This window comes from Lithobates pipiens, unplaced genomic scaffold, assembly GCF_037356315.1.
Source record: "Lithobates pipiens isolate NorthernLeopardFrog02 unplaced genomic scaffold, aLitPip1_a1.2 Scaffold_30, whole genome shotgun sequence".
In the NCBI taxonomy this organism is placed as follows: domain Eukaryota; kingdom Metazoa; phylum Chordata; class Amphibia; order Anura; family Ranidae; genus Lithobates; species Lithobates pipiens.
Genome location: NW_027507791.1, coordinates 149,049,090 through 149,058,925, shown reverse-complemented (window position 1 = coordinate 149,058,925; position 9,836 = coordinate 149,049,090). Strand labels below are relative to the sequence as shown.

At 52.5% G+C, this 9,836-nt stretch overlaps 18 non-coding genes and 25 pseudogenes across 18 annotated transcripts; all 43 read left to right on the top strand.

The window, feature by feature from the left end:
* Window positions 1-47: 47 nt before the first annotated feature.
* LOC143943511 (5S ribosomal RNA) lies at window positions 48-166 on the top strand (annotated as a pseudogene).
* Window positions 167-275: 109 nt separating this feature from the next.
* Window positions 276-394, top strand: LOC143943848 (5S ribosomal RNA). The gene has a single exon (XR_013264972.1). It is a non-coding gene; the product is annotated as a 5S ribosomal RNA (ribosomal RNA).
* A 109-nt stretch (window positions 395-503) lies between these two features.
* Window positions 504-622, top strand: LOC143953045 (5S ribosomal RNA). Its single transcript, XR_013268163.1, has one exon. It is a non-coding gene; the product is annotated as a 5S ribosomal RNA (ribosomal RNA).
* Window positions 623-731: 109 nt separating this feature from the next.
* On the top strand, window positions 732-850 carry LOC143943483 (5S ribosomal RNA; annotated as a pseudogene).
* Window positions 851-959: 109 nt separating this feature from the next.
* Window positions 960-1,088, top strand: LOC143948058 (5S ribosomal RNA; annotated as a pseudogene).
* A 109-nt stretch (window positions 1,089-1,197) lies between these two features.
* Window positions 1,198-1,316, top strand: LOC143954881 (5S ribosomal RNA; annotated as a pseudogene).
* A 109-nt stretch (window positions 1,317-1,425) lies between these two features.
* On the top strand, window positions 1,426-1,544 carry LOC143947665 (5S ribosomal RNA; annotated as a pseudogene).
* A 109-nt stretch (window positions 1,545-1,653) lies between these two features.
* LOC143954027 (5S ribosomal RNA) lies at window positions 1,654-1,772 on the top strand. The gene has a single exon (XR_013269055.1). It is a non-coding gene; the product is annotated as a 5S ribosomal RNA (ribosomal RNA).
* Window positions 1,773-1,881: 109 nt separating this feature from the next.
* Window positions 1,882-2,000, top strand: LOC143943656 (5S ribosomal RNA; annotated as a pseudogene).
* A 109-nt stretch (window positions 2,001-2,109) lies between these two features.
* LOC143947466 (5S ribosomal RNA) lies at window positions 2,110-2,239 on the top strand (annotated as a pseudogene).
* Window positions 2,240-2,348: 109 nt separating this feature from the next.
* Window positions 2,349-2,467, top strand: LOC143946107 (5S ribosomal RNA; annotated as a pseudogene).
* Window positions 2,468-2,576: 109 nt separating this feature from the next.
* On the top strand, window positions 2,577-2,695 carry LOC143945595 (5S ribosomal RNA; annotated as a pseudogene).
* Window positions 2,696-2,804: 109 nt separating this feature from the next.
* Window positions 2,805-2,923, top strand: LOC143943835 (5S ribosomal RNA). Its single transcript, XR_013264970.1, has one exon. It is a non-coding gene; the product is annotated as a 5S ribosomal RNA (ribosomal RNA).
* Window positions 2,924-3,032: 109 nt separating this feature from the next.
* Window positions 3,033-3,151, top strand: LOC143953044 (5S ribosomal RNA). The gene has a single exon (XR_013268162.1). It is a non-coding gene; the product is annotated as a 5S ribosomal RNA (ribosomal RNA).
* Window positions 3,152-3,260: 109 nt separating this feature from the next.
* LOC143943482 (5S ribosomal RNA) lies at window positions 3,261-3,379 on the top strand (annotated as a pseudogene).
* A 109-nt stretch (window positions 3,380-3,488) lies between these two features.
* Window positions 3,489-3,617, top strand: LOC143948035 (5S ribosomal RNA; annotated as a pseudogene).
* Window positions 3,618-3,726: 109 nt separating this feature from the next.
* On the top strand, window positions 3,727-3,845 carry LOC143953521 (5S ribosomal RNA). The gene has a single exon (XR_013268595.1). It is a non-coding gene; the product is annotated as a 5S ribosomal RNA (ribosomal RNA).
* A 109-nt stretch (window positions 3,846-3,954) lies between these two features.
* On the top strand, window positions 3,955-4,073 carry LOC143951795 (5S ribosomal RNA). The gene has a single exon (XR_013267033.1). It is a non-coding gene; the product is annotated as a 5S ribosomal RNA (ribosomal RNA).
* Window positions 4,074-4,182: 109 nt separating this feature from the next.
* LOC143947664 (5S ribosomal RNA) lies at window positions 4,183-4,301 on the top strand (annotated as a pseudogene).
* A 109-nt stretch (window positions 4,302-4,410) lies between these two features.
* On the top strand, window positions 4,411-4,529 carry LOC143954026 (5S ribosomal RNA). The gene has a single exon (XR_013269054.1). It is a non-coding gene; the product is annotated as a 5S ribosomal RNA (ribosomal RNA).
* A 109-nt stretch (window positions 4,530-4,638) lies between these two features.
* Window positions 4,639-4,757, top strand: LOC143946142 (5S ribosomal RNA; annotated as a pseudogene).
* A 109-nt stretch (window positions 4,758-4,866) lies between these two features.
* On the top strand, window positions 4,867-4,996 carry LOC143947465 (5S ribosomal RNA; annotated as a pseudogene).
* A 109-nt stretch (window positions 4,997-5,105) lies between these two features.
* LOC143946106 (5S ribosomal RNA) lies at window positions 5,106-5,224 on the top strand (annotated as a pseudogene).
* Window positions 5,225-5,333: 109 nt separating this feature from the next.
* LOC143947582 (5S ribosomal RNA) lies at window positions 5,334-5,452 on the top strand (annotated as a pseudogene).
* A 109-nt stretch (window positions 5,453-5,561) lies between these two features.
* Window positions 5,562-5,680, top strand: LOC143943823 (5S ribosomal RNA). Its single transcript, XR_013264969.1, has one exon. It is a non-coding gene; the product is annotated as a 5S ribosomal RNA (ribosomal RNA).
* A 109-nt stretch (window positions 5,681-5,789) lies between these two features.
* Window positions 5,790-5,908, top strand: LOC143953043 (5S ribosomal RNA). Its single transcript, XR_013268161.1, has one exon. It is a non-coding gene; the product is annotated as a 5S ribosomal RNA (ribosomal RNA).
* A 109-nt stretch (window positions 5,909-6,017) lies between these two features.
* On the top strand, window positions 6,018-6,136 carry LOC143943481 (5S ribosomal RNA; annotated as a pseudogene).
* A 109-nt stretch (window positions 6,137-6,245) lies between these two features.
* LOC143948033 (5S ribosomal RNA) lies at window positions 6,246-6,374 on the top strand (annotated as a pseudogene).
* A 109-nt stretch (window positions 6,375-6,483) lies between these two features.
* LOC143953520 (5S ribosomal RNA) lies at window positions 6,484-6,602 on the top strand. The gene has a single exon (XR_013268594.1). It is a non-coding gene; the product is annotated as a 5S ribosomal RNA (ribosomal RNA).
* A 109-nt stretch (window positions 6,603-6,711) lies between these two features.
* Window positions 6,712-6,830, top strand: LOC143951782 (5S ribosomal RNA). Its single transcript, XR_013267021.1, has one exon. It is a non-coding gene; the product is annotated as a 5S ribosomal RNA (ribosomal RNA).
* A 109-nt stretch (window positions 6,831-6,939) lies between these two features.
* On the top strand, window positions 6,940-7,058 carry LOC143947663 (5S ribosomal RNA; annotated as a pseudogene).
* Window positions 7,059-7,167: 109 nt separating this feature from the next.
* Window positions 7,168-7,286, top strand: LOC143954025 (5S ribosomal RNA). The gene has a single exon (XR_013269053.1). It is a non-coding gene; the product is annotated as a 5S ribosomal RNA (ribosomal RNA).
* A 109-nt stretch (window positions 7,287-7,395) lies between these two features.
* Window positions 7,396-7,514, top strand: LOC143946141 (5S ribosomal RNA; annotated as a pseudogene).
* A 109-nt stretch (window positions 7,515-7,623) lies between these two features.
* Window positions 7,624-7,753, top strand: LOC143947463 (5S ribosomal RNA; annotated as a pseudogene).
* Window positions 7,754-7,861: 108 nt separating this feature from the next.
* LOC143946105 (5S ribosomal RNA) lies at window positions 7,862-7,980 on the top strand (annotated as a pseudogene).
* Window positions 7,981-8,089: 109 nt separating this feature from the next.
* LOC143945594 (5S ribosomal RNA) lies at window positions 8,090-8,208 on the top strand (annotated as a pseudogene).
* A 109-nt stretch (window positions 8,209-8,317) lies between these two features.
* LOC143954681 (5S ribosomal RNA) lies at window positions 8,318-8,436 on the top strand. Its single transcript, XR_013269646.1, has one exon. It is a non-coding gene; the product is annotated as a 5S ribosomal RNA (ribosomal RNA).
* A 109-nt stretch (window positions 8,437-8,545) lies between these two features.
* On the top strand, window positions 8,546-8,664 carry LOC143952781 (5S ribosomal RNA). Its single transcript, XR_013267925.1, has one exon. It is a non-coding gene; the product is annotated as a 5S ribosomal RNA (ribosomal RNA).
* A 108-nt stretch (window positions 8,665-8,772) lies between these two features.
* On the top strand, window positions 8,773-8,881 carry LOC143948272 (5S ribosomal RNA; annotated as a pseudogene).
* A 109-nt stretch (window positions 8,882-8,990) lies between these two features.
* On the top strand, window positions 8,991-9,109 carry LOC143953041 (5S ribosomal RNA). Its single transcript, XR_013268160.1, has one exon. It is a non-coding gene; the product is annotated as a 5S ribosomal RNA (ribosomal RNA).
* Window positions 9,110-9,218: 109 nt separating this feature from the next.
* LOC143950743 (5S ribosomal RNA) lies at window positions 9,219-9,337 on the top strand. Its single transcript, XR_013266081.1, has one exon. It is a non-coding gene; the product is annotated as a 5S ribosomal RNA (ribosomal RNA).
* Window positions 9,338-9,446: 109 nt separating this feature from the next.
* Window positions 9,447-9,565, top strand: LOC143946012 (5S ribosomal RNA; annotated as a pseudogene).
* Window positions 9,566-9,674: 109 nt separating this feature from the next.
* LOC143954516 (5S ribosomal RNA) lies at window positions 9,675-9,793 on the top strand. Its single transcript, XR_013269501.1, has one exon. It is a non-coding gene; the product is annotated as a 5S ribosomal RNA (ribosomal RNA).
* Window positions 9,794-9,836: the final 43 nt, after the last annotated feature.

The window sequence follows — 9,836 nt, the reverse complement described above, 5'->3', positions numbered from 1 at the left end:
GACCACCTTGGCTTTTGTCAAGAGAGTTGTAAGTAGGGTGCAAGATTGCCTATGGCCACATCACCCTGAATGCGCTCGATCTCGTCTGATCGCGCATGCTAAGCAGGGTCGGGCCTGGTTAGTACCTGGATGGGAGACCGCCTGGGAACACCAGGTGCCGTAGGCTTTTTTCCATTATGTTGTTGGCTTTGGCGACCTGCTGTATTTTCCCTCTCGATTGCCCGAGGTGACCACCTTGGCTTTTGTCAAGAGAGTTGTAAGTAGGGTGCAAGATCGCCTATGGCCACATCACCCTGAAAGCGCTCGATCTCGTCTGATCTCGGATGCTAAGCAGGGTCGGGCCTGGTTAGTACCTGGATGGGAGACCGCCTGGGAATACCAGGTGCCGTAGGCTTTTTTCCATTATGTTGTTGGCTTTGGCGACCTGCTGTATTTTTCCTCTTGATTGCACGAGGTGACCACCTTGGCTTTTGTCAAGAGAGTTGTAAGTAGGGTGCAAGATTGCCTACGGCCACATCACCCTGAAAGCGCTAGATCTCGTCTGATCTTGGATGCTAAGCAGGGTCGGGCCTGGTTAGTACCTGGATGGGAGACCGCCTGGGAATACCAGGTGCCGTAGGCTTTTTTCCATTATGTTGTTGGCTTTGGCGACCTGCTGTATTTTTCCTCTCGATTGCCCGAGGTGACCACCTTGGCTTTTGTCAAGAGAGTTGTAAGTAGGGTGCAAGGATGCCTAAGGCCACATCACCCTGAATGCTCTCGATCTCGTCTGATCTCGGATGCTAAGCAGGGTCAGGCCTGGTTAGTACCTGGATGGGAGACCGCCTGGGAATACCAGGTGCCGTAGGCTTTTTTCCATTATGTTTTTGGCCTTGGCGACCTGCTGTATTTTTCCTCTCGATTGCCCGAGGTGACCACCTTGGCTTTTGTCAAGAGAGTTGTAAGTAGGGTGCAAGGTCACCTACGGCCACATCACCCTGAATGCTCTCGATCTCGTCTGATCTCGTCGGATCTCGGATGCTAAGCAGGCTCAGGCCTGGTTAGTACCTGGATGGGAGACCGCCTGGGAATACCAGGTGCCGTAGGCTTTTTTCCATTATGTTTTTGGCTTTGGCGACCTGCTGTATTTTTCCTCTCGATTGCCCGAGGTGACCACCTTGGCTTTTGTCAAGAGAGTTGTAAGTAGGGTGCAAGGTCGCCTACGGCCACATCACCCTGAATGCACTCGATCTCGTCTGATCTCGGATGCTAAGCAGGGTCGGGCCTGGAAAGTACCTGGATAGGAGACCGCTTGGGAATACGAGGTGCCGTAGGCTTTTTTCCATTATGTTGTTGGCTTTGGCGACCTGCTGTATTTTTCCTCTCAATTGCCCGAGGTGACCACCTTGGCTTTTGTCAAGAGAGTTGTAAGTAGGATGCCAGATCGCCTACAGCCACATCACCCTGAATGCGCTCTATCTCGTCTGATTTCGGATGCTAAGCAGGGTCAGGCCTGGTTAGTACCTGGATGGGAGACCGCCTGGGAACACCTGGTGCCGTAGGCTTTTTTCCATTATGTTGTTGGCTTTGGCGACCTGCTGTATTTTTCCTCTCGATTGCCCGAGGTGACCACCTTGGCTTTTGTCAAGAGAGTTATAAGTAGGGTGCAAAATCGCCTGCGGCCACATCACCCTGAATGCGCTCAATCTCGTCTGACCTCGGATGCTAAGCAGGGTCGGGCCTGGTTAGTACCTGGATGGGAGACCGCCTGGGAATACCAGGTGCCGTAGGCTTTTTTCCATTATGTTGTTGGCTTTGGCGACCTGCTGTATTTTTCCTCTCGATTGCCCGAGGTGACCACCTTGGCTTTTGTCAAGAGAGTTGTAAGTAGGGTGCAAGATTGCTTACGGCCACATCACCCTGAAAGCGCTTGACCTCGTCTGATCTCGGATGCCAAGCAGGGTCGGGCCTGGTTAGTACCTTGATGGGAGACCGCCTGGGAATACCAGGTGCCGTAGGCTTTTTTCCATTATGTTGTTGGCTTTGGCGACCTGCTGTATTTTTCCTCTCGATTGCCCGAGGTGACCACCTTGGCTTTTGTCAAGAGAGTTGGAAGTAGGTTGCAAGATCGCCTACGGCCACATCACCCTGAATGCGCTCGATCTCGTCTGATCTCGGATGCTAAGCAGGGTCGGGCCTGGTTATTGCCTGGTTAGTACCTGGATGGGAGACCGCCTGGGAATACCAGGTGCCGTAGGCTTTTTTCCATTATGTTGTTGGCTTTGGCGACCTGCTGTATTTTTCCTCTCGATTGCCCGAGGTGACCACCTTGGCTTTTTTCAAGAGAGTTGTAAGTAGAGTGCAAGATCGCCTACAGCCACATCACCCTGAATGCGCTTGATCTCGTCTGATCTCGGATGCTACGCAGGGTCGGGTCTGGTTAGTACCTGGATGGGAGACCGCCTGGGAATACCAGGTGCCGTAGGCTTTTTTCCATTATGTTGTTGGCTTTGGCGACCTGCTGTATTTTTCCTCTCGATTGCCCGAGGTGACCACCTTGGCTTTTGTCAAGAGAGTTGTAAGTAGGGTGCAAGATTGCCTATGGCCACATCACCCTGAATGCGCTCGATCTCGTCTGATCTCGGATGCTAAGCAGAGTCGGGCCTAGTTAGTACCTGGGTGGGAGACCGCCTGGGTATACCAGGTGCCGTAGGCTTTTTTCCATTATGTTGTTGGCTTTGGCGACCTGCTGTATTTTCCCTCTCGATTGCCCGAGGTGACCACCTTGGCTTTTGTCAAGAGAGTTGTAAGTAGGGTGCAAGATCGCCTATGGCCACATCACCCTGAAAGCGCTCGATCTCGTCTGATCTCGGATGCTAAGCAGGGTCGGGCCTGGTTAGTACCTGGATGGGAGACCGCCTGGGAATACCAGGTGCCGTAGGCTTTTTTCCATTATGTTGTTGGCTTTGGCGACCTGCTGTATTTTTCCTCTTGATTGCACGAGGTGACCACCTTGGCTTTTGTCAAGAGAGTTGTAAGTAGGGTGCAAGATTGCCTACGGCCACATCACCCTGAAAGCGCTAGATCTCGTCTGATCTTGGATGCTAAGCAGGGTCGGGCCTGGTTAGTACCTGGATGGGAGACCGCCTGGGAATACCAGGTGCCGTAGGCTTTTTTCCATTATGTTGTTGGCTTTGGCGACCTGCTGTATTTTTCCTCTCGATTGCCCGAGGTGACCACCTTGGCTTTTGTCAAGAGAGTTGTAAGTAGGGTGCAAGGATGCCTAAGGCCACATCACCCTGAATGCTCTCGATCTCGTCTGATCTCGGATGCTAAGCAGGGTCAGGCCTGGTTAGTACCTGGATGGGAGACCGCCTGGGAATACCAGGTGCCGTAGGCTTTTTTCCATTATGTTTTTGGCCTTGGCGACCTGCTGTATTTTTCCTCTCGATTGCCCGAGGTGACCACCTTGGCTTTTGTCAAGAGAGTTGTAAGTAGGGTGCAAGGTCACCTACGGCCACATCACCCTGAATGCTCTCGATCTCGTCTGATCTCGTCTGATCTCGGATGCTAAGCAGGCTCAGGCCTGGTTAGTACCTGGATGGGAGACCGCCTGGGAATACCAGGTGCCGTAGGCTTTTTTCCATTATGTTTTTGGCTTTGGCGACCTGCTGTATTTTTCCTCTCGATTGCCCGAGGTGACCACCTTGGCTTTTGTCAAGAGAGTTGTAAGTAGGGCGCAAGGTCGCCTACGGCCACATCACCCTGAATGCACTCGATCTCGTCTGATCTCGGATGCTAAGCAGGGTCGGGCCTGGAAAGTACCTGGATAGGAGACTGCTTGGGAATACGAGGTGCCGTAGGCTTTTTTCCATTATGTTGTTGGCTTTGGCGACCTGCTGTATTTTTCCTCTCAATTGCCCGAGGTGACCACCTTGGCTTTTGTCAAGAGAGTTGTAAGTAGGTTGCAAGATCGCCTACGGCCACATCACCCTGAATGCGCTCGATCTCGTCTGATCTCGGATGCTAAGCAGGGTCGGGCCTGGTTAGTACCTGGATGGGAGACCGCCTGGGAATACCAGGTGCCGTAGGCTTTTTTCCATTATGTTTTTGGCTTTGGCGACCTGCTGTATTTTTCCTCTCAATTGCCCGAGGTGACCACCTTGGCTTTTGTCAAGAGAGTTGTAAGTAGGATGCCAGATCGCCTACAGCCACATCACCCTGAATGCGCTCTATCTCGTCTGATTTCGGATGCTAAGCAGGGTCAGGCCTGGTTAGTACCTGGATGGGAGACCGCCTGGGAACACCTGGTGCCGTAGGCTTTTTTCCATTATGTTGTTGGCTTTGGCGACCTGCTGTATTTTTCCTCTCGATTGCCCGAGGTGACCACCTTGGCTTTTGTCAAGAGAGTTATAAGTAGGGTGCAAAATCGCCTGCGGCCACATCACCCTGAATGCGCTCAATCTCGTCTGACCTCGGATGCTAAGCAGGGTCGGGCCTGGTTAGTACCTGGATGGGAGACCGCCTGGGAATACCAGGTGCCGTAGGCTTTTTTCCATTATGTTGTTGGCTTTGGCGACCTGCTGTATTTTTCCTCTCGATTGCCCGAGGTGACCACCTTGGCTTTTGTCAAGAGAGTTGTAAGTAGGGTGCAAGATCGCCTACGGCCACATCACCCTGAATGCGCTTGACCTCGTCTGATCTCGGATGCCAAGCAGGGTCGGGCCTGGTTAGTACCTGGATGGGAGACCGCCTGGGAATACCAGCTGCCGTAGGCTTTTTTCCATTATGTTGTTGGCTTTGGCGACCTGCTGTATTTTTCCTCTCGATTGCCCGAGGTGACCACCTTGGCTTTTGTCAAGAGAGTTGGAAGTAGGTTGCAAGATCGCCTACGGCCACATCACCCTGAATGCGCTCGATCTCGTCTGATCTCGGATGCTAAGCAGGGTCGGGCCTGGTTATTGCCTGGTTAGTACCTGGATGGGAGACCGCCTGGGAATACCAGGTGCCGTAGGCTTTTTTCCATTATGTTGTTGGCTTTGGCGACCTGCTGTATTTTTCCTCTCGATTGCCCGAGGTGACCACCTTGGCTTTTTTCAAGAGAGTTGTAAGTAGAGTGCAAGATCGCCTACAGCCACATCACCCTGAATGCGCTTGATCTCGTCTGATCTCGGATGCTACGCAGGGTCGGGTCTGGTTAGTACCTGGATGGGAGACCGCCTGGGAATACCAGGTGCCGTAGGCTTTTTTCCATTATGTTGTTGGCTTTGGCGACCTGCTGTATTTTTCCTCTCGATTGCCCGAGGTGACCACCTTGGCTTTTGTCAAGAGAGTTGTAAGTAGGGTGCAAGATTGCCTATGGCCACATCACCCTGAATGCGCTCGATCTCGTCTGATCTCCGATGCTAAGCAGAGTCGGGCCTAGTTAGTACCTGGGTGGGAGACCGCCTGGGTATACCAGGTGCCGTAGGCTTTTTTCCATTATGTTGTTGGCTTTGGCGACCTGCTGTATTTTCCCTCTCGATTGCCCGAGGTGACCACCTTGGCTTTTGTCAAGAGAGTTGTAAGTAGGGTGCAAGATCGCCTATGGCCACATCACCCTGAAAGCGCTCGATCTCGTCTGATCTCGGATGCTAAGCAGGGTCGGGCCTGGTTAGTACCTGGATGGGAGACCGCCTGGGAATACCAGGTGCCGTAGGCTTTTTTCCAATATGTTGTTGGCTTTGGCGACCTGCTGTATTTTTCCTCTTGATTGCACGAGGTGACCACCTTGGCTTTTGTCAAGAGAGTTGTAAGTAGGGTGCAAGATTGCCTACGGCCACATCACCCTGAAAGCGCTAGATCTCGTCTGATCTTGGATGCTAAGCAGGGTCGGGCCTGGTTAGTACCTGGATGGGAGACCGCCTGGGAATACCAGGTGCCGTAGGCTTTTTTCCATTATGTTGTTGGCTTTGGCGACCTGCTGTATTTTTCCTCTCGATTGCCCGAGGTGACCACCTTGGCTTTTGTCAAGAGAGTTGTAAGTAGGGTGCAAGGATGCCTAAGGCCACATCACCCTGAATGCTCTCGATCTCGTCTGATCTCGGATGCTAAGCAGGGTCAGGCCTGGTTAGTACCTGGATGGGAGACCGCCTGGGAATACCAGGTGCCGTAGGCTTTTTTCCATTATGTTTTTGGCCTTGGCGACCTGCTGTATTTTTCCTCTCGATTGCCCGAGGTGACCACCTTGGCTTTTGTCAAGAGAGTTGTAAGTAGGGTGCAAGGTCACCTACGGCCACATCACCCTGAATGCTCTCGATCTCGTCTGATCTCGTCTGATCTCGGATGCTAAGCAGGCTCAGGCCTGGTTAGTACCTGGATGGGAGACCGCCTGGGAATACCAGGTGCCGTAGGCTTTTTTCCATTATGTTTTTGGCTTTGGCGACCTGCTGTATTTTTCCTCTCGATTGCCCGAGGTGACCACCTTGGCTTTTGTCAAGAGAGTTGTAAGTAGGGCGCAAGGTCGCCTACGGCCACATCACCCTGAATGCACTCGATCTCGTCTGATCTCGGATGCTAAGCAGGGTCGGGCCTGGAAAGTACCTGGATAGGAGACTGCTTGGGAATACGAGGTGCCGTAGGCTTTTTTCCATTATGTTGTTGGCTTTGGCGACCTGCTGTATTTTTCCTCTCAATTGCCCGAGGTGACCACCTTGGCTTTTGTCAAGAGAGTTGTAAGTAGGTTGCAAGATCGCCTACGGCCACATCACCCTGAATGCGCTCGATCTCGTCTGATCTCGGATGCTAAGCAGGGTCGGGCCTGGTTAGTACCTGGATGGGAGACCGCCTGGGAATACCAGGTGCCGTAGGCTTTTTTCCATTATGTTTTTGGCTTTGGCGGCCTGCTGTATTTTTCCTCTCAATTGCCCGAGGTGACCACCTTGGCTTTTGTCAAGAGAGTTGTAAGTAGGATGCCAGATCGCCTACAGCCACATCACCCTGAATGCGCTCTATCTCGTCTGATTTCGGATGCTAAGCAGGGTCAGGCCTGGTTAGTACCTGGATGGGAGACCGCCTGGGAACACCTGGTGCCGTAGGCTTTTTTCCATTATGTTGTTGGCTTTGGCGACCTGCTGTATTTTTCCTCTCGATTGCCCGAGGTGACCACCTTGGCTTTTGTCAAGAGAGTTGTAAGTAGGGTGCAAAATCGCCTGCGGCCACATCACCCTGAATGCGCTCAATCTCGTCTGACCTCGGATGCTAAGCAGGGTCGGGCCTGGTTAGTACCTGGATGGGAGACCGCCTGGGAATACCAGGTGCCGTAGGCTTTTTTCCATTATGTTGTTGGCTTTGGCGACCTGCTGTATTTTTCCTCTCGATTGCCCGAGGTGACCACCTTGGCTTTTGTCAAGAGAGTTGTAAGTAGGGTGCAAGATCGCCTACGGCCACATCACCCTGAATGCGCTTGACCTCGTCTGATCTCGGATGCCAAGCAGGGTCGGGCCTGGTTAGTACCTGGATGGGAGACCGCCTGGGAATACCAGCTGCCGTAGGCTTTTTTCCATTATGTTGTTGGCTTTGGCGACCTGCTGTATTTTTCCTCTCGATTGCCCGAGGTGACCACCTTGGCTTTTGTCAAGAGAGTTGGAAGTAGGTTGCAAGATCGCCTACGGCCACATCACCCTGAATGCGCTCGATCTCGTCTGATCTCGGATGCTAAGCAGGGTCGGGCCTGGTTATTGCCTGGTTAGTACCTGGATGGGAGACCGCCTGGGAATACCAGGTGCCGTAGGCTTTTTCCATTATGTTGTTGGCTTTGGCGACCTGCTGTATTTTTCCTCTCGATTGCCCGAGGTGACCACCTTGGCTTTTTTCAAGAGAGTTGTAAGTAGAGTGCAAGATCGCCTACAGCCACATCACCCTGAATGCGCTTGATCTCGTCTGATCTCGGATGCTACGCAGGGTCGGGTCTGGTTAGTACCTGGATGGGAGACCGCCTGGGAATACCAGGTGCCGTAGGCTTTTTTCCATTATGTTGTTGGCTTTGGCGACCTGCTGTATTTTTCCTCTCGATTGCCCGAGGTGACCACCTTGGCTTTTGTCAAGAGAGTTGTAAGTAGGGTGCAAGATTGCCTATGGCCACATCACCCTGAATGCGCTCGATCTCGTCTGATCTCGGATGCTAAGCAGAGTCGGGCCTAGTTAGTACCTGGGTGGGAGACCGCCTGGGTATACCAGGTGCCGTAGGCTTTTTTTCATTATGTTGTTGGCTTTGGCGACCTGCTGTATTTTTCCTCTCGATTGCCCGAGGTGACCACCTTGGCTTTTGTCAAGAGAGTTGTAAGTAGGGTCCAAGATCGCCTACGGCCACATCACCCTGAAAGCGCTCGATCTCGTCTGATCTCGGATGCTAAGCAGGGTCGGGCCTGGTGAGTACCTGGATGGGAGACCGCCTGGGAATACCAGGAGCGGTAGGCTTTTTTCCATTATGTTGATGGCTTTGGCGACCTGCTGTATTTTTCCTCTCGTTTGCCCGAGGTGACCACCTTGGCTTTTGTCAAGAGAGTTGTAAGTAGGGTGCAAGATCGCATACGGCCACATCACCCTGAATGCGCTCGATCTCGTCTGATCTCGGATGCTAAGCAGGGTCGGGCCTGGTTAGTACCTGGATGGGAGATCGCCTGGGAATACCAGGTGCCGTAGGCTTTTTTCCATTATGTTGTTGGCTTTGGCGACCTGCTGTATTTTTCCTCTCGATTGCCCGAGATGTCCACCTTGGCTTTTGTCAAGATAGTTGTAATATAATCCAAGATCGCCTACGGCCACATCACCCTGAATGCGCTCCATCTCGGATGCTAAGCAGGGTCGGGCCTGGTTAGTACCTGGATGGGAGACCGCCTGGGAATACCAGGTGCCGTAGGCTTTTTTCCACTATGTTGTTGGCTTTGGCGACCTGCTGTATTTTTCCTCTTGATTGCACGAGGTGACCACCTTGGCTTTTGTCAAGAGAGTTGTAAGTAGGGTGCAAGATTGCCTACGGCCACATCACCCTGAAAGCGCTAGATCTCGTCTGATCTTGGATGCTAAGCAGGGTCGGGCCTGGTTAGTACCTGGATGGGAGACCGCCTGGGAATACCAGGTGCCGTAGGCTTTTTTCCATTATGTTGTTGGCTTTGGCGACCTGCTGTATTTTTCCTCTCGATTGCCCGAGGTGACCACCTTGGCTTTTGTCAAGAGAGTTGTAAGTAGAGTGCAAGGACGCCTACGGCCACATCACCCTGAATGCTCTCGATCTCATCTGATCTCGGATGCTAAGCAGGGTCAGGCCTGGTTAGTACCTGGATGGGAGACCGCCTGGGAATACCAGGTGCCGTAGGCTTTTTTCCATTATGTGTTTGGCTTTGGTGACCTGCTGTATTTTTCCTCTCGATTGCCCGAGGTGACCACCTTGGCTTTTGTCAAGAGAGTTGTAAGTAGGGTGCAAGGTCACCTACGGCCACATCACCCTGAATGCTCTCAATCTCGTCTGATCTCGGATGCTAAGCAGGGTCAGGCCTGGTTAGTACCTAGATGGGAGACCGCCTGGGAGTACCAGGTGCCGTAGGCTGTTTTCCATTATGTTGTTGGCTTTGGCGACCTGCTGTATTTTTCCTCTCGATTGCCCGAGGTGACCACCTTGGCTTTTGTCAAGAGAGTTGTAAGTAGGGTGCAAGGACGCCTACGGCCACATCACCCTGAATGCTGTCGATCTCGTCTGATCTCGGATGCTAAGCAGGGTCAGGCCTGGTTAGTACCTGGATGGGAGACCGCCTGGGAATACCAGGTGCCGTAGGCTTTTTTCCATTATGTTTTTGGCTTTGGCGACCTGCTGTATTTTT